The 24833-nt window shown below is 37.3% G+C and overlaps 1 pseudogene; it reads left to right on the top strand.

The window, feature by feature from the left end:
* Positions 1 to 24833, top strand: part of LOC146394414 (XK-related protein 3-like) — a 42425-nt pseudogene that overhangs the window by 13620 nt on the left and 3972 nt on the right.

Below are 24833 nucleotides of genomic sequence, written 5' to 3'. Positions count from 1 at the left end.
GTTCTCAGCATATAGGTCCTTTACCTCTTTGGTCAGGTGTATTCCGAGGTATTTGATTTTGTGAGGTACAATTTTAAAAGGTATCGTATTTTTGTATTCCTTTTCTAATGTTTCATTGCTGGTGTACTGAAATGCAACTGACTTCTGAATGTTAATCTTATATCCTGCCACTTTGCTGAATTGATTAATCAGTTCAAGTATTTTTGGGGTTGTATCCTTAGGGTTTTCTAGGTATAGTATCATGTCATGTGCATACAGTGACAGTTTGATCTCTTCTCTTCCTATATGGATGCCTTTGATTTCTTTTGTTTGTCTAATTGCTGTGGCTAGGACTTCCAAAACGATGTTGAAGAGCAGTGGTGAGAGTGGGCATCCCTGTCTTGTTCCAGATTTGAGTGAGAAGGCTTTCAGTTTTTCCCCATTGAGGATTATATTTGCTGTGGGTTTATCATAAATGGCTTTGATTATATTCAGGAATGTTCCCTCTATACCCACTTTGGCGAGGGTCTTGATCATGAATGGATGTTGGACTTTGTCAAATGCTTTTTCTGCGTCTATTGAGATGATCATATGATTTTTGACTTTTTTTTTGTTAATGTGGTGTATGATGCTGATTGATTTGCGTATGTTGAACCATCCATGTGAACCTGGGATGAACCCAACCTGGTCATGGTGTATAATTTTTTTGGTATGTTCTTGGATTCGGTTGGCTAAGATTTTGTTGAGAATGTTTGCATCTATATTCATCAATGATATTGGGCGATAGTTTTCTTTTTTGGTGGTATCTCTGCCGGGTTTTGGAATGAGGGTGATGGTGGCCTCATAGAATGTCTTTGGGAGTATTCCTTCTTCTTCAACCTTTTGAAAGAGTTTAAGGAGGATGGGCACCAGTTCCTCTTTATATGTTTGATAAAATTCACCTGTGAAGCCATCTTGTCCTGGGCTTTTATTTGTAGGGAGTGATTTTATGACCTCTTCAATTTCATTTCTAGTGATTGGTCTGTTCAGTTGGTCTGTTTCTGCTTGATTCAGTTTTGGCAGGCTGTAAGATTCTAGAAAATTGTCCATTTCTTCCACATTGTCAAACTTGTTGCCATACAGTTGTTCATAGTATTCTCTTATGGTTTTCTGTATTTCTGCTGTATCCGTTGTGATTTCTCCCTTTTCATTTATAATTTTGGTGATTTGGGTTCTTTCTCTCCTCTTTTTAGTGAGTCTGGCCAGGGGTTTATCAATTTTCTTCACCTTTTCAAAGAACCAGCTCTTGGTTTTATTAATTTTCTCTATTGTTTTTTGAGTCTCTATTTTATTGATTTCTTCTTTGATCTTTAAAATTTCCTTCCTTCTGCTGACTTGAGGACTTTTTTGTTCTTCTTTTTCTAATTCGTTTAGGTGGAGGGTTAAGTTGTCAATTTGGGATCTTTCTTCTTTTTTGAGAAAGGCCTGTATTGCTATAAATTTCCTTCTGAGCACTGTTTTCGCAGCATCCCATCGATTTGGAGAGGTTGTGTCTTCATTATCCTTTGTTTCAAGGTAGTTTTTAATTTCCTTCTTGATTTCCTCATTGACCCATTGGTTTTTTAGTAGCATGTTGTTTAGTCTCCATGGAGTAGGTTTTTTCTGTTTGCTTTTCCCGTGGTTGATTTCTAATTTCATGGCATTGTGGTCAGAGAAGATACTTGAGATAATTTCTACACTCCTAAATTTATTGAGATTCACTTTGTGTCCCAATATGTGGTCGATTCTTGAGAATGTTCCATGAGCATTTGAGAAGAATGTGTATTCTGCTTTTTTTGGATGTAGTGTCCTGAAGATATCAATGAAGTCTACCTTTTCTATTGTTTCCTTTAGGATGTCTGTTGCTTTATTGGTTTTCTGTCTAGAGGATCTGTCCATTGATGTGAGGGGGCTATTTAGGTCTCCTACTATGATTATATTCCCATCAATATCTCCCTTTATGTCTGTTAGTATTTGTTGTATGTATCTGGGTGCTCCTATATTTGGGGCATATATGTTGATGATAGTAACATCCTCTCCTTGGGTGGATCCCTTAATTATTAACTAGTGTCCTTCTTTGTCTTTCTTTATGTCTTTTGTTTTAAAGTCTATTTGGTCTGATATGAGTGTTGCAACTCCTGCTTTTCTGTCATGTGTATTGGCGTGAGATATTTTCCCCCACCATTTCACTTCCAATCTGTATGTATCCTTTGCCCTAAGGTGAGTTTCTTGTAGGCAGCCTATTGAATGTTTTTGCCTTTTTATCCACTCAGCCACTCTGTTACTTTTGATTGGGGCATTCAGTCCATTGACATTTAAGGTGATAATTGATAGATGGTAATTTATTGCCTTTTTAAACCTCATGTTCAGTTGATTATACGGTTCTCCATTCTTCCTTTCTTTTTTGGTTGGATGGTCTCCAGTTATTATCTGCTTGAGTGTTTTTTTTTTTTTTTCATTTTTTTGCGAATGCACTGTTTGGTTTTGGCTTGTGGTTGCCCTTTTTTTTTTCAAGTATGCTAACCCCTTCCTATAATTGTGTGCTTTAGCCTGATGGTCCTGTTAGTTCAAACACTTCATTACCATAAAAAATTAAGAAGAGAAACAAAGGGTCTCTTTATTTCCTCACATCCCTTGCCCACATTTTCTGATTTTGATGACTCTTTTTATTTTTTCTTTTTAATTTTATTTTGTTTGAAGCCTGTTCATGATTTAATCTGTATGGTGGCTTATTTGAGTGACTTCTCTCTGGTTGTGGTTTCCTCCATCCTAGTTCTTCTTCCTCTTTTTTTTCTTTTTTCTCCCTTTCTTTCCTTCCTTTCTTTTTGGTTTAGAGACGCCCTTTCAGTATTTCTTGTAGCCTGGGTTTTGTACTGCTATATTCTTTTAGCTTTTGTTTGTTGGAAGAAAAATTTATTTCCCCTTCTATTTTAAATGATATTCTTGCTGGATAGTTAATTTCTTCAAATATATTTTCCACTCCCTTATCTTTTTCTACTCCTTGTGGAATTCCTATTATGTGTAGATTGGCCTGCTCTATATAATCTCATAGGCATCTTATATTGTTTTCCTGTTTTTTCATTTGGTTTTCTGTCTGCTGTCCTGATTGGGTGATGTCCATTATTCTATCTTACACATCACTGATTCGTTCTTCTGCATTATTCCTTCTGGTTTTTACTGCCCTTAGTTCAGTTTGCATCTCTCAAACGAATGTTCTAGGTATTCTTGGTTCCTCCTTATATTTTCTAGTTTCTTTCTGAGGGTGTCTGCATTACTGTTCCTATCTTCTCTTATTTCCTTCAGTATTTTCACTATTTCTCTTTCGAACTCCAGGTCTGTCATGCTGCAGAGGCTTGTTTCCTTGTTGACTGCTTTAGGTGAGTTCTCCTGTGGGTTTCCCTAGGGTTGATTTCTCAGCTTCTCATCTTGCTTGTTGTTTTCTTTTTCCTGGTGGAGTTGTACTCTCCGTGGCCAGTCAGTGTTTGCCTTGTCACTGCCATGGAATGTTTCCTGAGGGCTGGCATTGTTGGCCAGTCTTCTTTGAGGCAATGTGGCTTTTCTGCAGTGTTGGTGGGGCTAACAGGGTCTCTCTGAAGCAAATGAGGACTTCCTGAGTGCAGACAGGACTGGGAGGTCCACACCACGGTGGGAGCAGATTTCACTCGGCCAGGCAGAGCTTTCTCTGGTGTTTTTGGGCTGTGGGGCTCTTGCAGGGTGCTGGTGGTGCTGGGCAGCTGTTCTGCAGGAGTGCAACACCCCCCAAGGGCTGCATCAGCTCTCTGGGTCACTGAGAACTGAAGAAGCTCTTCCCCAGGGCAGCCTGACTCGGAAGCACTGTCTGAGAAAGTAGGCAGATCTTTTCATGGTCCAGCCAATCTTGTTCTAGCTTTTCTGAGCTGTGGGGAATCTTGCAGCTGGGCAGATGTTCTTTTGGAGAGGAGCACCCTCCAAGGGCTGGAGCAGCTAGCGGGACCACTGTGAACCCACGAGGCTCTTCCCCAGGGCAGCCCAAGTTGGAAGGACTGTCCAAGAATTAGGCAGAGCTTTTCACAGCCTGGCCAACTTGTTCTAGCATTTTCTGAGCTGTAGGGGCACCTGCAGGTGGCTGGTAGTGCTGGGAAGCTATTCCATGGGAGTGCGGCACCCCCCAAGGGCTGGAGTGGCTACTTGGCTGCTGTGAACCCAAGAGTCTCTTCCCCAGGGTAGCCCAACTTGGGAGGTCTTTCTGAGAATTCAGCAGATCTTTTCATGGCCTTGCCAAGCTTGTTCTAGTTTTTCTGGGCTCAGGCCTTTTCCCAGGTGCTGGCAGTGTTTGTTCCTGCTCCATGGGGGTAGACCCACCAAAGGGCAAGCAGGCCATGGCAGGGACAGCCCCTGTGGCATTAGGCTTTCAGCAATTGTTGAGGCCAATCCTCCTGGATGGCAGGCAGCCCCAGGTCCTGTGTGTGCATAAGGAGTTGTGAGTGGGGGGGATGAAATTGGAAACCCAGCTTTCTGATAGTTAGAGGACCAGTAAGCTTGCTGTGGCATGGGGAGTATTCTATGGGGGCCCAACCCTTCTTCTCTCCCCTGCTCAACACTGATGCAGACTTAGCTCTTCTCCCAGGTTCCATTTGATGTGGTTTTCCACTTCCCCACCTTTAGCGTATTGCTCTCTCCCCCTGTGATGCTCTGTTTTCTACTCTCCGAGGCAGTCTCTGACCGTCAAATTTGACAGACTGGTTTCTAGATCTCCAAAGCAGTCTACACTCCACCCTGTCCCCGCAGCCCTTTCACAGCGACTAACCTTCAGAGCCAAGGTCTTGGTGCCCAGCCCCCCCCCCCAGGCATCTCAAATTTTGGTGACTGTGCCTGTAGTTCAGATGATCTGTTCCGTTCTCACTCTGCTTTTCAGAACTCTGAGTTAGTGCTACACTCTTTTCTGCATCTGGAGACTCCTCTGGTTTGGTTGATCTTTCAGTCGAGTAGGTGACTTTCCAGGTTGTGGGAACACTTTCTCCTTCACAGTCCCCTTTCAGGAGTGCTGGTCCAGCTTGGAATCACCTTCTCTCACTCTCCTCTTACCTCTTGCTTCATCAATTAATGTCACGAGATTCTTGCCATTATTAGAGTTCAGGTTCTTCTGCCAGCGATTGGTTGCTGTTCTGTGTGAGTCATTTACCCTGTAGATTTTTGTGTGTGTGTGTTTGTGGGAGAGGGTGAGAATGTCCCCCTACACTTCTGCCATTTTGCCTCCCTCCCTATGTCCATTTTAGTTTTGATTTGCATTCTTTGATAATTAGTGAAGCTGAGCCTATTATTTTTCATGGGCCTATTATTATCTTTGGAGAAATGTCTCTCCAGTTCTTCTGCCAATTGTTCAATTGGTTGTTGTATTTTTGAAATTATTTCCTCATATTTCATAATTCTCTTTTTGCTTTTTTCATTGTTTCCTTAGCTGTAAAAAAAAAAAAAAAAAAAAAAAAGCTTGTAATTTTGACTTGGTCCTATTGTGTTTATTTATTTACTGCATTTATTTCATCATCTTGTGAGACTGATCTAGGAATGCAGTAATACAGTGGATGTCTGATGCAGGTTTAAGTCTTTAAGCCAGTTTGAGTTTAATCCTGTGCATGGTGTGAGTCTGTGTTCTAGGTTCATTTATTTACATGCAACTAAACAGTTTTCAAAGGACCAGTTGCTGAAAAGATCCTCATTTTCCCAATTTGTATTCTTGCCTCCTTTGTCAAAAATCAATTGACCAGAGGTGTTTTGATTTATTTCTGCATCATCTGTTCTCTTCCTTTCATCTGTACGTATGTTTTTGAACCAGCATCAAACTATCTTGATTCCTGTAGCTTAGTAATATTACTTGAAGTCTGGGAGAGGTATTCCTCCTGGTTTTTTTTTTTTTTTTTTTTTTTTTTTTTTTTTTACCTGAGCATTGCTTTGGCAGTTCTGTGTACTTTATGTTCCATGTAAATGTTGGGATTGTGATTTGCGTTCTGTGAAAAATGGCACAGGTCATTTGATAGGGTTTACATTGAATTTGTCAACTGCTTTTGGCGGTGTGGCCATTTTAATGATACTGAGTCTTGCGCTCTAGAAGCATGGAATATCTTTTCATTTCTTTGATTCCACTTTAATTTACTTAAGTTATGTTTTATTGTTCTCAGCCTATAAGTCTTTCACCTCCTTGGTCAGGTTAATTCGCAGGGATTTATTTTGGGGCATGAGATTCAAAAAGCTATTGTATTTTACATTCCTTCTGTAAAATTTCATGGTCTGCCTGTGGAAATGCAACCCGTTTCTGATTGTTAATGTTGTATCCTGCTTCTTTGCTGAATTCATTGAACACTTTGAACACCCAGTAGTTTTTGCATGGCATCTTTAAGTTTTCTATACATTGTATTTTATCATGACATCTGCATGGGCAGTAATTTTTTCTCTTTTCTTCCTCTTTTCTTTTCTTTTTTTTTTTAATCAGATGGTGATGGCTAGGATTTCCAATGCTTTTTCTTTTTTGGCATTTTCTAGGGGCACACCCATGGTTACCAGGCCTGCAGTTAAATCACATCTGCAGATGCTGACCTATACCACAGCCATAGCATTGCAGGATCTGAACCATGTCTGCAACCTACACCACAGCTCATGCCAATGCTGGATCCTTAGCACACTGAGTGAGGCCAGGGATCAAACCTGCATCCTCATGGATGCTAGTCTGATTCATTCAATTCTAAGCCAGGATGGGAACTCCCTTCCAATACTATGTTGAGTAAAAGTGGTGAGAGTGGGCACCCGTGTCGTATTCCAGAGTTTTGTGCGAAGGCTTTCAGCTTTTCTCTATTGAGTATCATATTGGTGGTGGATCTGTCATAAATCCTTTTATTATGCAATGTTCCCTCTCTACCCAATTTGGTAAGAGTATTTATCATGAGTGGATGTTGGACTTTGTCCATTGTTTTTTGTGCATCTACCGAGGTGATCATGTGGGTTTTGACGTATCTTTTGTTAATGTGGTGTATGACATTAATTGATTTGCATAGGTTGAACCCTGCTTGTGAACTTGGGATGCATCCCCCTTGGTCATGGTGTATGTGTTTTTTTTAAATATATTGCTGGATTTGGTTGGCCAAAATTTTGTAGGAACTTTGGGTACCTATATTCATCAAAGGTATTGGCCTATACTTTCCTTTATTGGTAGTATCTTTTTCTGGGTTTGCTATTAGGGTGATTGTGGCTTCATAGAATGTCTTTGGGAGTGTTCCTTCTTCCTCCATCTTTTGGAAAAATTTAAAAAGGGTGGGTATACATTCTCCTTTGGATGTTTGGTAGAATTTGCGTGTGAAGCCATGTGGTCCTGGACATTTGTTTCTGGGGAGTGTTTTTGTGACACATTCAACTTCACTTCTTGTGTTCAGTTTGTTCTGTTGATCCAGTTCTTCTTGATTTAGTTTTGGCAGGCTGTATAGCTCTAGAAAATTGTCCATTTCTTCTAGGTTGTCAAATATGTGGGTAAATAATTGTTCGTAGTCAGGTTTTTGTTGTTTTTGTTGTAGTTTTCTTTAGGATCTGTCATGACTTCCTGTTTTTCATTTCTTATGTTGAGGACTTGAGTTCTTGCTCCCCTCTACTTAGTGATTCTGGCCAGAAGCTTGTCAATTTTGTGTACCCTTCCAAAGACCCAGCTCCTGGTTTTTTATTGATTTATTCTATTTTTTTGAATCCTTATTTTACTGATTACCTATTTTGTTCTCTCGACCAATCCCTTTATTCCATTGAGTGCCTCTAAGGTTTTTATGACTTCCTTCCCTCTGCCGACTTTAGTTTTTTATTTTCACATCTTTTTCTAATTTTTTAGGTGTTGAGTTTAACCTGTTTACTTGAGATATTTTTTTTCCTTTTGAGGGAGGCCTGTATCACCATGAACTTCCTTCTACAGCATCCCATGGAATTTCAAAGGCTGTGTTTTCATTATAATTTCTCTTGAGGGATATTTAACCTTCCCTTTGGATTTTCCCATTGGCCCATCCATTAGTTTTTTAGTAGCATATTTTTTCACCTCTATATAGTCAGATTTTTCTCATTTCTTTTCCTCTGGTATATTTCTAGTTTCACACCATTTTTTAGAGAAGATACTTAAACTAATTTCTACATTCTTAAATTAATTTTGTGCCCCAATATGTGGTCAATCCTTGAGGATGTTTCACGTGCACTTAACAAGAATGCATAAACTTATTTATTAATGCATTGTCTTTAAAATGTCAATGAAGGCTAATTTTTCCATTGTGTTCTTTAGGATCTCTGTTGGCTTATTGAGTTTGGGTCTGGAGGTTCTCTTCATTGACATGAGTCGGGTGTTAAAGTCTACTTCATGTTTGTCCTTTTGCTGCCTCTTGACTGTATCATTACTTTTACAAAAGATTTTTTTAATCTCTCTATAGTCTTATTTAAGTGACTCTTTTCCAATTGTGTTTTCCTTCATCCTATTTCGTTTTACTTCCTGTTTCTATTGAGAAGAGTGCTTTCAGTATTGCTTTTAGAATGGGTTTTGTAATGGGTTTTGTAATGCTGTCCTCTTTTGTTTTATTTTCTGGAGACATTCTGTATTTCTCCTTCTACTTTTTCAGCGGCAGCAGCAGGATGTGTCTATCCTCAGGAACCTGAGGGTGGTCAATGGCAGTGCCCTCCCACGTGCCATGCTCTGAGGAAGCGGGGACCTCAGTTCATGGACCCCAAATGGTGGCATGCCATGGTCACTTCTGGGTCTGAGGTGACTGCTCCGCTTTCCACCTGCTGCCTGTGGACCATGCAAAAGACACCACATTACACTTAGGACCCCATTGCTGTTAGCCTACACAAGTGTGGCTTGGCCACCTTAGACTGGACAAGAGATGTCCCATCACCCTTAGCGCTTGTGAGGGGTACCTGGGCACCCATAAGCTGTGCCAGGTGTGCCATGTCCTCTGAGAATCTGGGTGTGCACAGGGAAAGATATTCCTCTGGTGGTCCTCCACTCACCTAATCAACAATGTGCTTACTTCTCCTGTGGGCTCAGACCTCCTCCCAGTTTCCCTAAGATGTGGCACTCCACTCACCTGCCCATAGCACACCAATCTCTAGCCCCTCAGGCTGCCTCCAAAATACCAACCTTCATCTTCTTCATAGACCTAACTGGAGATTCCCTGGCAAGTCCCCACCTGAGCATCTCAGGCAGCAGTGTCTAAGGGTGGTGAGACTGAGGATTGTGTGGCCCTCCTCGGTCCAGATATTGTACTTTTCTATGAGTCCTTGAGAAGCTTGGCTGATCTCCCTGTTGGTTAGGTGGCTTCGCAGGGTGTGGGTTCCTTTGCTCTTTCACAACTCCTTCTCAGGGCAGTGCCAGTCCCATCCTGATTCTTCTCTTTCTCTCTCTCTTTTTTTCTTTTGGTTCTACCTAGTTATGTTGGAGGGTTTCCTGAGGTTTTGAAAGCTTAAGGCCTTCTACCAGAATTCAGTAGATGTCCTGTGCAAATCATTCCATGAGTCAATTTTTTGTTTTGTTTTTGATATGGTTGTGTGTGAAGGTGAGCACCAAGTCTTCCTCTTCTGCCCTGTTGCTCCCTCCCCCAGGCACATGCTCTTGGTGATCACTTATCTCTTCTCCATCTATAGAAAACCTTCTCTTAGAATTAGTTTTTTTTTTTCTTTGAAGTCTTCACCCGTGGCCTGTGGAAGTTCCCAGGCTCTGGGTTGAATTGGAGCTGCAGCTATTGGCCGAAACCACAGCCATTGCAATGCCGGATCCAAGCTGCTTCTGTGACTTACAACAGAGACATGCTTAACATCACTGTGTCCTTACCCTACTGAGGCAGGCTGGGATTGAATGCACATCCTCACAGAGACAATGTTGTGCCTTAATCTGCTGAGCCACAATAGGAACTCTGACCTTGAAATTACTTTTAAATGTAATCAAAATATATGACGTTTAGTCTTAGCTTCTCATTTTTTTTTTTTTGGTAGTTAATCATGCTTTTTTTTATTTGGTAGATAAGAAATGGGGCGTCTGTATCCGAAATGGGAGTCAACATTCCCAGAGAATTTTAAGTTCTATGAAATCCAAATATCAATCATAAAACATGGAAAAATATGTCTACATTCAATAAAATAACTATGTAAATTCCCAAAGTGGTCAGCAAGATTAAATCGAGTGCTCAGTTTTTTGGCCAGAGTCATGGTCTGAGAAGTGTGCAGAGAGAACTACGACTTTCCACTTCAGCTGGGCTCTGGGCAGAACTTCAGGACCATCATCTCAATGTTCCCAGGTTGCTTATGCATTACCGAAGTGTGATTGTGTGGTTGTTCATAAAAAACTTTCCTGAAGAATACTCTGTCAAATTAATTCAAAACCCCCTTTAACTAGATATAGAATTCTATTCTACTCATTCATCCACATTTACCTTTTGGATTTTCTATGAATATTGAATTGTAGAGTATCTTGCTTATAGCTGTTTGGATTGGATGCTAAAGTGTACTGTATTAATTTAGAGGAAGAATTTGGACTGCCATGACAGCATTCGAAGGGCCTGTTGAGAAAGAGCTGATTGAGTATCCTCTCTGGAAGAAGGAGTGGTTCTTGGCTCCAAACCTCATAAAAATGTTCCATTTAGCATTCTGTTCTCAACTGTTCTCCACACTAGTGAGGCCGCTTCTGCCCTGTATTTTTTTGCTATTTATTGAAAAAATGATGGCAGATTTTCTGTGTCATTTACCATTGGCTTCATTACTGTTGCAGTTCTATTGGATCAAGTTACCCTTATGTTTTTCCATAAAGACTAGAACAGAAATATGACTGCATTACTTTTTGGGCACATTCCACTTTGGGGCCCTATAGTGAGGTAATCACTCATAGATATTTGCCATCAATTCACTCTCATACACACAGTAATTGAATAAATATAATAGGCTGAGAAATTTAAGGGGGCAATCATTAATGTTTCCTTAGTGAAATGCTTCCCTTTTTAGGTTTAATTTTCATAATTTGAATTTTTATGGTCTTTTTAGCACCACACCCATGGCATATGGTGTTAGTCAAGCTCAGGATCGAATCAGAGCTATACCTGCTGATCTACACCACAGCTGCTACAATGTGAGAGTTGAGTTACATCTGCCACCTACAACACAGGTCATGGCAAAGCCAGATCCTTAACCCACTGATTGAATCTAGGGCTCATACCTGGGACCTATGGAATAGAGTCTGTTTCTTTTCTGCCGAGCCACAATGGGAGCTCCTAATTTCCATAATTGGAAGATATTACTATAAGTTATCAATTATAAGACAAAGATAGTTTTGAAAAATACAAATGAAGAAGTCAAGTTCTCTTTGTTTTATTGAATTGCAGTATTCACTTTGTTTTCTAATTCAACCCATTACAAACATCATTTAAAATAGTAATTAGAAATAAATCTATGCTACTGAGTGAGGACGCAATGAGATTGAGAGAAGAGAAACACTTCGGAAAACAATCTCATAACTTTTCCCATAATTTGCAGTTATATATATTATTTCTTCCAGTTTTACTGAGATATAGTTGGCAAATAACTTTGTATAAGTTTAAGGTACACAACATAATGACGTGGCCTATGGGTTTTAGTTAACCTCAATCATCACATATCCATATAGATTGTTAAAAATAGAGATAGAAATAAAATATGTTCCCTGTGATGAGAACTCTCAGAACACACTCTGATAACTTTCATCCACATATATAACTATTGCAATGTTATATATAGTATTATGTACTTATCATCTAACTAAACGATTATACTTTCCGAAGGCCTTCAGCTAAGTGCCCATCCCCACCTCTCTTAACCACAAATTTATCCTCTTCTTTCTATGGTATATTTGTCTGTTTTTTGAAATATAATTGACCTACAGCACTGTTTCAGTTCCTCATATTCAACTTTATGTATTTCTATATATTACAAAATGATAACTATGGGAACACTTGTTACTGTCACTACACAAAAGGTTTGCAGTAATTGACTATATTCCCCACAGTGAACATTTCACACCTATGACTCATGTATTTCACAGCTGGAAGGCTTCATCTCTTAAAATCTCCCTCACCTATTTCTTTGCTCACTTTAACTGTGTCCCGTCTCACAACCCCCTTTTTGTTCTCTGTATTCATAACACCATTTCTGCTTTGTTATGTTTGCTCATTTGTTTTGTTTTTTAGATTCCACATAGAAGTGATTTCTTAATCAATATTTTTCTTTCTCTGTATGATTTATTTCACCAGGCATGATACCTTCTAATCTGTCCTTGTGGCAAATGATAAGATTACATTTATTTTGACGCCTGAGTAATGTTCAATTTCATGTACGAGTCACAGTTTCTTGATCCATATCTCCATGGATGAACTCATAGTTTGGTCTGTGTCTTCTCTGTTGTAAATAGTGTTATTGGGGTCCATATATATATCCTCTAATTAATGTTCTTGTGATCTTTGCATAAATAACTCAAATTGAGTTGATGCTGAGCAATTAGTGCTGCTGTTATTTAGTTTTCTAAGGAACCACCAAACTTTTTTCCAGAGTAGCTGTATATTCCTACCAATGGGGTAGCAGGTTCCTTTGTCTCCATATCTCACCAACCTTTATTCTCTTTTGAGGACAGCAATTCTGAAAGATGTTAGGTTTTATCTCATTTTGATATGCATTTCTTATATGATTGGCAGCATTGAACATTGTTTCTTGTACTCTTGGTCTCCTGTGTGACATATTTGAAAATGGTTCAGGATTTCTACCCACTTTTTAATCAGAACACAAGTTGTATGTGTTCCTTGTATGTTATGGATAGTAAAACTTTCATCAGATGTATTTTTTTCAAGTATGTCCTTCATTCACTAGGTAATCTTTCCATTTGGTTGATAGACTCCTTCACTCTGCAAAAGCCTTCAGTTTTGTTTTGTATTTTGCATGCTGTGAGGGTTTTCATTTTTGGCCTTCAAAGTCCATTTAACTGACACTTCTATTCCTTATTATTTACAGGTATTATTTTGATTTGTACTTATTTATTCAATTCTATTTTTGTCTTTTTAGGGCCAACCTGGAGCATATGGTGGTTCCCAGACTATGAGGCACCCTGGAGATGTAATCACTGTCCTATACCACAGCCAAAACAATGCCAGATCCAAGAGGTGTCTGAGACCTACACCACAGCTCTCAGGAATGGCAGATCCTTCACCCACTGTGGGAGGCCAGGGACCAAACCTGTGTCCTCATGGATACTAGTCAGGTTCATTTCCAGTGAGCCACAATGAAAACTCCTTATATTTGCATTTAAACAACCAGTAGTTGATGCAGTTGCCTGCTCTGAATATGGCTAAAGCCTCATGTGTTTACTCTTTTCCTGAAAGATCTTTTTCTAGTCTCGTTTTTGGTCACTTTCTACTGTTTTGGGGTTTCTTGTATTGGTTTGGGGAGACATTTGACTGTTTAATACAGATATTTTCTTCAATCTGTTATTTGATCTTTGACCTTATCTATGGTTTTATTTTTGGGAGAGTAGTATTTATTTTCTCCAAAGCCTCGTTAAAAATTTGTGTTAAATAATTTATTGAATTGTGAGATATGAAACAGCTAAACTTTCAATTATTGATCCCTGTTGTTTTAAAATTCTATGAAGGTACTTTATTTTGTTCACAAGACCTTTCTACTCAGAGTTCCAATATCTTAAATTACTGATACTAATACACGTAAAAACTGTTTATTTTGCCTCTTCACTCTGGATTTTATCGGTAATCTGATGGTTTCACCCACCCACAGGTAAATGGGAAAAGGAGCTGTTGCTTTATTTTATCAAGTTAAATCTATACACAAAGTTGAGGAAAAAATAACATGCTTTTAAAGAGTAAATTTTTATATCTATTAATCAAATGTAAGCTCGCACTTACTGGAATTAATGTATTTCAAATTTGTATATGCAATTCATTTAAGTTTTTACAGTATTTGGGGGGTTTTATTTATATTTATATTTTTTAAATATTTGGTAAATATTATATCCAAAACATTTTAACTTTTTTTCATATGCAGGGAAACTAATTGTTGAAAATTTTTGCAGGTCTTATGTCTATCTTTTGGTTATTGATACTTAACATGTTAAAGTTAAATGTAGATTAACTGTATCATACACAGAGATTAGATATTAAAATTTACATAGACTCGTGCATTTTGACCTCATCGGAAGGAGGTTTTTTGTTTCATGTGAGATAATTTGAAAAAGTATTCTCAAACCTGTTAGCTTTTATTCACTAATTAAGATTTTTAAACAGATTTTTAATTTTATGTATAAATATTGAGAAAGCTAGATGTCAAAGTAAAATTATTGAATTAAGTATATAGCTTGAAGTGCATACATTTCAACCAATTTTTTCAAAATTTCTACGTTTTCATGTTTGAGGTATCATTTTTACTGCCCTGTATTGAATATTCACTGTGATTATTACATTTTAGGACTCATTTCTATTGTTGTTACTTTTGGATATCTCTGTTTTTATCCTTCCTTCTCTTTTGTCTTAAATGAGTTGCATGTATCAAATGTGTTTATTATTTTTGAAAGTAAAAAAATCAAAACTTTACTGGTTAAGATGTAAACTGCTATCTTTATAGGTATGGCTGCTCTTAGAATTTTATACCATGTCTAATTATGCATAATATCTTATTCCTCTTCCCAAATCATAAAAAAACTCTTACAATCTTTCCTTATCATCTGCCTTTACCTAATGACCTTTACCTAATGACCTTTAGCAAATGGAGACAATACTCTGCTGTTTTCTGTGGCCAGAAAGGTTTCATTGTGAAATAAGGTTGTGTTTTGTTAAAAGCTGTTTCTCTGTCTATTGAGAGGATCATGCGGCTTTTATCCTGAACTCTATTACTACAGGAGATTACATTCATTCTTCTATATTGGACTTACTTTGGGGTTTTTTGTATTTTTTATATTGTATTTTTATTTGTTTTCTAGGGTTTGCAGTATTTTTTGATGGCATGCTTAAGGAATACTGATCTGTATTTCCTTATAGTTTGTTTCTGCGTCAATCATACCATAGCATCATAAATGGATTTAATTCATGGCTTCCAGTATTTGGCTATAAAATGTAAAATGTATACCAATTGAAAATAAATTTATGAATGCTTGGCTTTTTTTTTTTTTAAACTCGTGTGTTAGAATTAAGAGTGCTGAATTGTGTTTCAGAAAACTCAGATCCCAGTTGAGGACACCACCATCTTTAATATTGACTTAAAGTCTCCAATTAATATATTCTTACAGCTTAATCTTCTCTCCAAAAACTCTGCAAGGTTTTAGAAATGTACATAAAATTGTAGAGGTATATAAAATTATATATACATAAATTATATATATATATATATTTCTAAAATATCATATATATACACACACATATATATACATATGTTTGTAATCTATGTATGTGTTTTATATATATGTATATATGTGTGTGTGTGTGTATATATGCACATATATGCATGTGAAGCCTATGGAATTTTCCAGGATAAGTATCAAATCAGAGCTACAACTGCCAGCCTCCACCACATCTACAGCAATTCCATTCCAACTTGTGTCTGCAGCCTGCACAATAGCTCACAGCAAGATCAGATCCTTAACCAAATGAGCATGGCCTGGTTCAAATTTGCATCCCCATGGACACTAGTCAGGTTTCTTACTGCTGAGTCACAACAGGAATGCCTAGAAATTGAAATTTTCAAAGTCACATTTTAAAGTAGTATGACTATTTCATTTCTGGGAAAATGTCTTCTTGAGAGTTTTTTTCTTAATGTAAAAGAAAGAGGAAATTCCTCAGAAATAGTTTATAATGACATGTTATAAAAATTATAAATGGTTTGAAATATGGTGTTAACAGAAATTATCCATTAGGATCAATGTTAAACATCCTGGCTCTTCAAAGTTCTCAGATATCTTTTTCTTGCACCTTATCTTCATTTCCCCCCCTTGGAAATTAAGAAAAAACAATCTAATGTATGTGTTTATCTTTATACCCTCTAGACACAAATGCAGACTCAGAGCCTTCTTCATTTTTCCAAAGATGTAGATGTCTCTAAAATTTTCTTCAATAAAAGGTTTTTGATTATATAATGGAAAATATAGAGCAGGTGAAAGAGATCATTTTATGGTGGAGGCAAAAATGACATGGAGATAACATAGCATAATATGTATTTAAGGACAAAATTGTTCTAATTATACAGCTATATGTCCTCTCATTTAATTTAGCATATATTTAATTCCACATAAAACATAGGTGACAGGACAGACTCAATGCACGTAGAAATGTTGGGTTATCTGGTAAGAGAGTGTTAGACGAATGTAGAAAGATACCAGAAGGCTCAATGATATGGAAATATTTTCCTTTTACAGATAGATGGTGTTTACACTTACTATTATTTTTACTTTATACTCATGACATATATTCTTTTATTAGTAACTGAAATTGTATTTATGTCAGGAAATGAGCTCAACTGATTTGAGTTGGAAATCAGTTGAGATGTTTTTGTCTTCCAATTTATATTAGTTTGTCATTTTTCTGTTACTCAGTGTATAGAAAATTAGAAGTCATGTTTTCTGATATAATATTTTTAAAATTTTCACAAGTGTTTATAGCATTTCTTTATATAATGATTTTTGTTTTTTTCCATTATAGCTGGCTTGCGGCAATCTGTCAGTTTTCTACTGTACAGCATGGTGACCCAGTTACACATCTAGGTATACATTCCTTTTTCTCACATTATCCTGCTCTGACATAAGAGACTAGACCTAGTTCCCTGTGCTACACAGCAGCTGCCAAGGGGAAGCAGGGAAGTGGGGTGGGTTTTCTAGCCATTTTTAATTCGTTTTGTTTTTACTATGAATTTTTTAGGTCTTATTTTTTTCTATGCCTTGCTCTTTCTTTGTATTTCTAGTAAGTGGTGTGTGACTGATAAAACTGGTGATTTTAGCCTGTTACCAGTAACTTAATTACCCAAAAGTGTGCACTTCATCTTTTCTTTGTTTTGATGTTTACGCACACACACACGCACACACATGCATGCCTGACATACAGTCTTTAGTCTGAGAATTCATGGTTTAAATACTTTAAAATTGTTTCGTCATTTAAAAAACACTGTATTTTCGAGAAATGACTGGACGTTTCATCTCCTAAATCTCTAGAATTGTAGACTTCCTCATTTTTCATTCTTGAGGGTTCTAAAATCTCTAATGTTTAGCCATGCACTAGTTTCGCCAACTTTATGGGACATACTTCCAGTTTTCTGATTATTTTCAATGTATTCAAAATCATTAATTATGTATTTTTTCTAGCGTTTCTCTTTTTTCGTTTAAGGATTTGTTCATTAGTACTGAGGAAATTACCTTTTCATTTTGTAAACCCTTTTATCTTTTAGAAGCACTAACTTTATTTTGTGTTTTGCCTCAAATAAAATGTTTGGAGAAAATTTCTTTCACTAGTGGTATCTTCTTTTTGTAAGTAATAGGGTATGTCCATAGAAATTTGGAACTTCTCTGAGGTCACCTTGAAGGTAAATTCCTCCAGAGAGTGTTTGTATTTGCTTTTATCACTTACTGGATTTCTTTATGTCTTATTGAGTTTTGAAGAACCACATTTAAGCATAGATATTACAATGAAGTAAAGTTCATCAGTAGAAGAACAATAAATCAAAATCATTTTTAATCTTTGAAATACTAAACTCATATCGGTTCACCTCATGGGAAAATATTTACAAACCTTTATAAGAAAACAATTAATCATTGAAATCGCATAAAAACACAAATTATTTTTAGAAAAGTAATTGAAATATATATTTAAAGAATAACAGAGACAAGGAAAAAGCTGGATGGTTATAAGCAAACTAAAAATAGTAAGTACTGCAAGGACAATGAACTAGTCACAATAGCCAAGACATGGAAACAACACAAATGTCCATCAATGGATGACTGGATTAGGAAGCAGTGGTATAGATACACGATGGAATACTACCCATCCATAAAAAGGGGACAAAATAATGCCATTTGCAGCACCACAGATGGAACTAGAGTCTACCATACAGAGTGAAATGTCAGAAAGAGAAAGACAAATACCGTATGATACCACTGATATCTACAATCTAATATACAGCACAAGTGAAACTTTCTACTGACAGGAAAATCACAGACTTGGAGAATAGCCTTGTGGTTGCCATGGGTGGTGAGTGGGATGGATTGGGAGCTTGGGGTTAATAGATGCAAACTATTGTTTTTGGAATGGATCAGCAATGAGATCCTGCTATGAGGCACTGAGAACTCAGTCTAGTCACTTATGATGGAGCATGATAACAGGAGAAAAAAAGAATGTATACATGTATGTGTAACTTGGTCACCATGTTGTACAGTAGGGAAAAATTGTACTGGGGAAATAAGCAACATTAGAACAAAAAAGAAAAGAAAAGAATAAAATGATAAAAATCGTAAATAAATTTGAGGAGGCTGTTAGTTTGTTCAAGGGTGATCATTATTTTTTGTACCTTTCAAATGAGTTTATGTATTATTTTTTAGAATTAAAGAAGCAGGACAAAATAAATGAAAATATGATTAAATCCAAAATTACATGATAGGCAAATAATTTGGTGTTTATTGACTAAATTAAAATATAATTTTCAAAGTAGAGATGCATGAAATAAAGATCTTTCAAATGTTTTTACATCTCTGTTATCAAGAAATATTAACCCTGGATATTACTTCATTCCAACAGGTGTGTACAGACCATTAAAAATTACTATAAATTGTTCACAAAACTTAAACAGGAGAAGAAAGAGCGTTGAAGTTAGCATCAGAAGAGGAAAGATGATGCTGAAAAGGGAGATTGCAATGTCAAGCCATGGTGTTTTATGCATTGCCAGGCTTTCAGTTGCATCAGCAATCCATGGCCTTACTGGTTCTAGTCCACAATTAATTTCTTAGTTGTATATAACACTTACTGTAAGAGAGTATCCTTTGGGGAGAGGTAAATTTGGTTATTTTAAACTAGTGCTGGAAGTGATAGACTGGGTATAAAAATACAATAGTAGAAATTCAGAAATTGAAATATTTATTCCTACCATGAGTGCACTAAAATTTTATGTGGTTGATTTTTGTGATTTTTTTTTGGGGGGGGAGTTCAGATAAAAAATAGATGAAGCTGGAATTTAGAGAAAATTAACACTAAACATTGGAAATACTTTATTTGATCAATTCTTAAAGGAGAAATAAAATTTGATATACTATTTTAACTATCCAGCAGAAAAAAAGTAATATTCCATCTCAAATATTTTTAGTATGGTATGATTTTTCGATTAAGAGTTCTTCCGGTAATAAAGTAGAAAGTATGAAAGATTGAAACATTCAAAATAGCCTAAGACTAAAATTTTATTGTGTACCATTTTTTCTCTATTGAATATAATGGCCGTTACATGTATCTACATGTGGATGGACTGGAATAGAACTATACACATATAAATTGACCAGTGTCAAATTCTGGTTAGTTAAAGTGTGCTATATTTACATCAGATTACATGAGAGCGCTCAATTAGGGGACATGTGTAAAGTACACACAGGCCACCTTTTCAATGCCTTTCCAATTTCCTAGAATTCTGCCATTTCAAAATAGAAAGACTAAGAAAAAATTAACAGATATGTGCACATGTTCTTTTAAGTTTTACTACTTAAAAAGAAAAAAAATTAAACAAGTGAAGGGTAGAATAATGATAGACAGTAATTAGCTCTACAGATAAAACACATCAGACTTTCATTTAGCATTAAGAAAGAAGTGCTCAATATAGAATTTTAAGGAAGGGTCATTGCTTATTTTCAAAGTTAATTGAAACATATTGAGTAACACTTCATTCAATGATATAAAGAGAGAAGTTGTAGTAAATTGTCACAATCCTGTTTGACATCATGTGGTATCTGAAATGATTTGTAAATAAAAGGAAAAACAGTTACAATATCATTCTTTATAATTCCTTTTTTTTTTTTGAACACAGAAATGTTAGTTAGGAAAAGTCACAGATGTGAAATGTATATTTAAGATAAACTATTACCATTTTAGGGCCAAAGAGGGACTTTCTCAAAGAAATAGATCATAAGAGGCCATAAATTAAATTAAAACCAATTAGGTACCCGTTTTCACATATCCTCTATCATTTAAGTTTATTAAACATTTAGTGATAAACTTAGGGTTCTAAGCAAACCCAACACTAGGGAACCATGAGAAAAGGGTGAGATAAGTAGTTATGTTTTGGAGTAGACTAATCTCATATGGGTACTCCTGTGAGAAAGCATTTTCAGGAAACTATAGCATATGTAAAGTAAGGATATCAAGGTAAATTTGTATTTGGGAATTTAATAGGTAGAGCTTAATCTGCAACTTTCCCTTTTAATTATACTTAGTCATTGTGCTTAGGAGTGTAGAAGCTTTATAGCAATAGAAGGAGAGCAATTGTACTAAAGGATCTCATTGCTCATCCATTACAAATGCAAGAATTTGCATTTATTAACCCCAAGCTCCACATCCATCCACTCCCATCACAACCCCTGACAACCAAAATCTATTCTCCAAGTCCATGATTTTCTTATCTGTGGAAAGTTTCATTTGTTCCATATATTAGATGCCATATTTAAGTGATATTATATGGTATTTGTCTTTCTCTTTCTGACTTACTTCACTCAGAATGAGAGTCTCTATTTCCATCCATGTTGCCACAAATAGCATTATCACATTCTTTTTATGGCTGAGTAGTATTCCATAGTGTGTATGTACCACCTCTGCCTAATCCAATCATCTGTTGATGGATATTTGTATCATTTCTGGGAATAGATCTGCAATGAACATGTGGGTGCATGTGTTTTTTTAAGGAAAGTTCTGTCCAGATATCTGCACAAGAGTAAGATTGCTGGCTCATGTGCTGCTTCTACATATAGTTGTCTAAAGTACCTCCATACTGTTCTCCATAGTGGTTGTACCAGTATACATTCCCATGAAGAGTGCAGGAGGGTTCACTTTTCCCCACAACACCTCCAGCACTTGTTCTTTGTGGACTTATAAGTGATGGCCATTCTGTCTGGTGTGAGGTGGTATCTCACGGTTCTTTTCATTTGCATTTCTCAAATAATCAGGGATGCTGACCATTTTTTAATGAGCTTGTTGTCCACTGTATGTCTTCCCTGGAGAAATGTGTCTTCAGGACTTTGCCCATTTTGGTGTTGGGTTGTTAGCTTTTTTGCTGTTGAGCTGTATAAGTTGCTTATATATTCTAGAGACTAAGCCCTTATCCATTGCATCATTTGCAACTGTTTTCTTCCATTCTATAAGCTGTCTTTTTGGTCTCTATTAAGTTTCCTTTGCTGTGCAAAAGCTTGTCAGTATGATTTGATACCACTGGTTTATCTTTGCTTTTATTTCTGTGGATTTGGGAGACTGACCTGAGAAAATATTCATAAGGTTGATGTCAGAGAATGTTTTGCCGATGTTCTCGTCTAGGAGTTGGATGGTGTGCTGACTTATATTTAAGTCTTTCAGCATTTTGAGTTTATTTTGGTGCATTGTGTGAGGGTGTGTTCTAGTTTCATCGACTTGCATGTAGCTCTCCATGTTTCCCAGCTATGCTTGCTGAATAGACTTTCTTTTTCCCATTTTATGGTCTTGCCTCCTTTGTAAATGATTAATTTACACATGCGTGTCTGAGTTTATTTCGGTGTTCTCTATTCTGGTCCTTTGGTCTGCCTGTCTGTTTTGGTACCAGTACCACACTGTCTGGATGTTTGTGGCTTTGTAATAGTGCCTGAGGCCTGGGAGACAGATGTCTCCTGCTTGGTTTTTGTTCCTCAGCATTGCTTTGGCAATTCTGGGTCTTTGGTGGTTCCATATGAATTTTTGGATTGCTTGTTCTAGTTCTGTGAAAGATGTCATGAGTAATTTGATAGAAATTTCATTGAATCTTTAGATTGCTTTTGGGTAGTATTCCCATCTTTACAATATCAATATTTCCAACACAGGCGCATGGAGTATATTTCTATTTCTTTGCATCTTCTTTAATTTCCGTGATTAATATTTCTAATATTTTTAATATTTCTTAGCATATAAGTCTTTTACCTCCTTGGTCCCATGTATTCCCAGGTATTTGATTTTTTGTCCTGCCATTTTAGAAGGTATTGCTTTTTGTGTATTCCTTTTCTAAAATTCCATTTTCAGTAGAGAGAAACATGACTTATATCTGAATGGTCACCTGATATCCTGGTACTTTGCTGAATTTGTTGATCAGTTCATGCAGTTTATGTGTTGAGTCCTTAGGGTTTACTATATATAGTATCATGGCATCTGCATAAGTGGCAGTTTTACCGCTTCTCTTCCTATTTGGATGCCTTTTATTTCTTTTGTTTATCTGGTTGCTGTGGCTAGGACTTCCAGCACTATGTTGAATAACAGTGGTGAGAATGGGCATCCCTGTCTTCTTCCAGATTTTAGTGGAAAGTCTTTTAGCTTTCCTCTACTGAGTATTACCTCACTGTGTGTTTAATTATGTTAAGGTATGTTCCCTCTATACACACTTTGGTAAGGTATGTTCCCTCTATACCCATTTTGATCACAAATGGACGTTGGACTTTGTCAAATGCTTTCTCTCCATCTATTGAGATGATCGTGTGGACATTCTCTGATTCCACCATCACCCTAAATACCAAAACCAGAAAAAGATTCCACTGAAAAAGAAAACTATAGGCCAATATCTTTGATGAACATAGAGGCATAAATTGTCCATACAATTTTGGCCATCCTAATCCAACAACATATACACAGAGAAAGTAAAATACATGATGTTCATTTTGCCTGAGATGTTTCTTCTCTAAACAATTAGAGCTTTGATCAAAATGTGTTGGAGACCACTGAACAGCTGAACTGTGCAGAAGGCAGATATCTGTGGGATGCAGAGGTTTAAAGTAGAGGGTCTCCTTCAACGACAGGATATTCATGTTATTCTGTAAACAACTGCACTAAGAAGAAAATCGTATCTTTGCCTATGGCCACTCCTGACCAATAATCTTGTAATCTACCTTTATCCCGCTAAAACTAATCTCTTTGCCTTCCTTAATAAAAGTCCTATGGGCTAAATCCTAGGCCCCACTGGTTCTGTGGAACAGAGTGTCACCTCATCTCCCACTTTCTAAATGTAAAGTAGTATTGTGTGTTTTGAAGAGGCAACCCTCTTCCAGGTTTCCCCATTGCCATGCAGTGCTGGCCACAGCAGAACATTTTAAGAATCCTGTGAAAATTTTCTGGGTTATATTTATCTAGGTTATTGAAATTTTAGGTTCACAATATTCCACTGTTTTGTCGATCCCAGGGAGTTATTCTAGTTTATCATGGTGATTCTTTAATGTCCTATTGAATTTCCTTGGCTAGAATTGTTGACAATTTTTGAATCTATGTTTACTAGCATATTGGCCTGTAGGTTTTAGTTCTTCTTCTATTCTTTTTCGGTTTTGGTATGAAAGCAATGCTGCTTTTACAACATGAGATGGAGAGTGTTTCCTCATTTTTAGTTATGTGGAAGTGTTGGAGAAGGACTGCTAGTGATTCTCCATTAAATACTTTGTTGGATTCATCAAAGTGCTTCTCTTTCTTCAGAGAGTGTTGGATACGGATTCCATGTCCTAAATAATTTTTGGTTATGTTCAAATATGGTTATTTCTTCCTAATTCTGTTCTGGTACATTGTGTGTTGAGGGAGGAGGATGAAGATGGTACAAGAGTCAGATGTTGCACTCACATTCTCCCACAACCACTAAATATAAACACATCTACATGTAGAACCATTCACACAGATCATCTAGTGAACCCTGACAGAAGACATTAAACCTCCACAAAGGCAAGAACCCCTTGAAAATTGGGGTAGAACAAATTTAGAAAAAAAAAATAGAGAAAGGGAATGAGGACAGAAAAAGGATTCCTGAGAGGGAGTTGAGAATCAGAAAAGGAACCCACACCTGCAAGTCACCTAACCAACTGGGAAATCAACCAAAATATAGGGACCTCATGGTGCCAGAGCAAAGCACCACAGCTGTACTGAGGAGGGCAAACATAGTGAGATCCACACAGATCATCTGCACCACCACCCCAAACACCACAGCTTGAGATGGTCAGGTGGGGTGTGTGTGTTCTGAGACTCAGCTTCTGAAGGTCAGTTCCAGAGAGAGGACAAGGTTGGTTGTGTGGAGACACCTGGAGGTGTCAGAGAGCAGTGCACCATGGGCAGGTGAGTCAAACACCACAGCTGAAGGAGCCTGGGAGGAAGTCTGGACCCTAAGAAGAATCAAGGCCCCTCTGTTTGGGATGGCAAAAGGAGGAGGGGTGAATCACCATAAAAAATGCTTTCCTAGCACACATATGGAATCCCAGAGGGTTGGGTAACTCTGGGGCAGGCTATGGTTGGCAAGAGAACACTTACACGGGTTAGGGGACACAAGATGTTTCTTGAGTTGGCGAAAGGGTGGTGTGGGAGCTAAGCACAATGTGGTGGCTCTTATATGAGCTATAGGTGATAGTGACAAACAACAGTCATCATTTCAGAAGCCATAGAGGCATGGCTGGTTGCTTCTTAGCATCACTGAGCAGGCTCCACCTGTGGCTACAGTCACCTCAGAGGTTGGCAAAAAGGGCGAACTGCAACCGGGCACCACACTTCGTTGCTCTCACTCCCCTGGGAACAAGCATGCCCTGCTGCTGCCACTGCTAAATGCTCCAGTCAGTGCTCACACATGCTCAATCAGTGTCA

This window comes from Sus scrofa, chromosome Y (assembly GCF_054392235.1).
Source record: "Sus scrofa isolate SSC_HxYL_T2T_F1_AM1 chromosome Y, Sscrofa_HxYL_maternal_Yorkshire_Landrace_v2.0, whole genome shotgun sequence".
NCBI lineage: Eukaryota > Metazoa > Chordata > Mammalia > Artiodactyla > Suidae > Sus > Sus scrofa.
Note: the sequence above shows the minus strand (reverse complement) of the source record. Positions and strands in the feature narration are given on the sequence as shown.